The sequence below is a fragment of the Coptis chinensis genome, chromosome 4 (genome assembly GCF_015680905.1).
Source record: "Coptis chinensis isolate HL-2020 chromosome 4, ASM1568090v1, whole genome shotgun sequence".
NCBI classification, from domain to species: domain Eukaryota; kingdom Viridiplantae; phylum Streptophyta; class Magnoliopsida; order Ranunculales; family Ranunculaceae; genus Coptis; species Coptis chinensis.
In genome coordinates this window covers 18,326,895-18,329,126 of record NC_141459.1, presented here as the reverse complement: position 1 = coordinate 18,329,126, position 2,232 = coordinate 18,326,895, and the positions used below count along the sequence as shown (strand labels likewise).

General features: G+C 36.6%; 1 non-coding gene across 1 annotated transcript; it reads left to right on the top strand.

Annotated features, from left to right (window-relative positions):
* Positions 1 to 879: 879 nt before the first annotated feature.
* TRNAL-UAA (transfer RNA leucine (anticodon UAA)) lies at positions 880 to 962 on the top strand. Its single transcript has one exon. It is a non-coding gene; the product is annotated as a tRNA-Leu (tRNA).
* The last annotated feature ends 1,270 nt before the right edge of the window (positions 963 to 2,232 follow it).

The following is a 2,232-nucleotide window of genomic DNA, read 5'->3' as shown; positions in this document are numbered from 1 at the left end:
TTAACCCGTTTTTTTTTTTTTTTATGATAGTTGAGATTTTATTGCCTTTGTAAAATGGATACAAAGGGCGGCTGTCTAAGGCCACTGTGACTTGTGAGGGACGTAGAGCATAAAGTGACTTGTGATCAGCTGCTCCCAGGATAAAACAACTTCTATGGTCTGCCTCACCAAGTTATTTGGGAATGTTGTGTACTTTTGGGCAGCATGTGATTGATGTAAAAATTAGAACATATTTTAGTTTGGTGATCAGTTCATCTCTAAAGTTAAAGGAATGTGAAATCATAACGAGTAAAGGGACATGTTCTCTACCTCCAATCTATTTCTGTGGCTTCTCAGTTTCTTTCTATTGCCTTAAAATTTTTGGCTCCTCAGTTTCTTTCTATCACCTTAAAAAATTCATGATTGCTGCATATGCCTAATCATGATGAGCCGCAGTAGACAGGGACAGGACCATCGATGGCATTGGATCCTATAAAACTCTTTTAATATGTAACCCTTTATCTTCTGGATGGAACCTGATTCCTAAAGCAGGTCGGAACACTAGACCATTTTCAGAGCATCTACTTATTTTCTGTATAGTTTTTTGGGTTTGGTAAGGATACCCCTAGTTGCAAGATCCAACGCCTGAAGTTGTTTTTTTTTTCATAAAGAAATATTTTAGATCTTGCAATGGGAGTATTTCTAATATTTTTGAAAATGGGAGTATTCCTAATTGCAACTAATAATGGGTATCCTTAACACGTTTTAGTTTTTTTTCATAGTCCAGAGTAAAATGAAATAAGACTTGTTAAACGATATAATCGGCCATTTTGAGAGGTTTTGTGCTTTTGGAAGATGTAAAAGTAGGTATATTATAATACGAAAATTATGAATCAGATAGCTGGTTTGCCCGAGAGGTTAAGGGGGAAGACTTAAGATCTTCTGCACATAAGTGCGCATGGGTTCGAACCCCATAGCCAGCATAATATATTTTTGGATGACTCTAGTGTATATCTCCTTTGAGGGGTCTATTATTTCGGGATGAACAAACTCTAGTGTATATCTCCTTTGAGGTGATTTGAGGCTTTCATTCTAGAAATGGAACAAGCAAGGCAGTACCTCGTGGGTCTTGCTGAGCAACAAATATTTTTCAACAGGTCTCGTTTGAACTCTTTTTGGGCTGGGCCGAGCCCGATCTGCTGGGAAATATTGAATCCCCTAGTTCTCGAGCTATATATGTTCAGTAAAAAAATGCTCTGCCATTGCTTAAGGAGCTCTGCGCCATTGCTTAAGGACTCAAATTAGACAAACTAAGAAGTCAATTCTGCAATTTTGTCTATATATCAAGGGTTTATACTGCTGCATAATGAGTCCATTAATTAGCGTTACTCTGTCGAGTTGAGCAAGGTTTTGTCGAATTTCCTAGAGCCAGAGTAGTATAATTAAAAATGCCGCAATATAATTGAAATCAAATGCAAATGAATTGCAACCCCACAACCTGTTAATCAGATTGGATGCCACATAACAAGTACATAGGCAAAGGTGGCAGCCGCTGGTGCTGTTTGAATTCATATCACTTGTAGTTATCCACTATGATCACTGAAAGTATGATCTATGGATGATGATATATGAAAGATGATTGAATGGTTTATAATGATTAGCAATGATCAATGAACGAATAATCTATAAAAGACGATTGAAAAATTGAAGCAATTGTATTGAAGATCGGTTTATAATTGATTATGGAATGTGGTTACAACGCAGTGGCGGAGCTAGGAAAGAAAGTGAGGGTGAGCCAGCCAAACAAAAACCAAGCATACAAAAAAAATAAAAATAAAAAAACATATATTATATATACTAATGTATTAGAAAAAAAAAATCAAATCTAAACAAATACTTGTTCATAGTTGTCCTCGGCGGCCTTCTTTTTCGTCATCCTTCTTCATCTTCTGGAAGCGTTGTAAGATCAATTCAGTATCAATGCTATCAAAAACTTCTTTTTCAATGTATGTTATTAAACAATCATTCAACCACTCATCAGCCATCCGATTGCGCAGACGATTCTTTATGATATTCATAGCAGAAAATGCCCTCTCTACAGTGGCAGTAGCAACAGGTAAAATCAGCGCCAACTTAATCAACAAATAAACAAGTGGGTACACAATGTCTTTCTTCGTCTCAACCATTTTTTTGGCTAGGCCGCTAATTCCATTTACTTCACCAAACTTAGTATCGGAACGCACATCAATGATA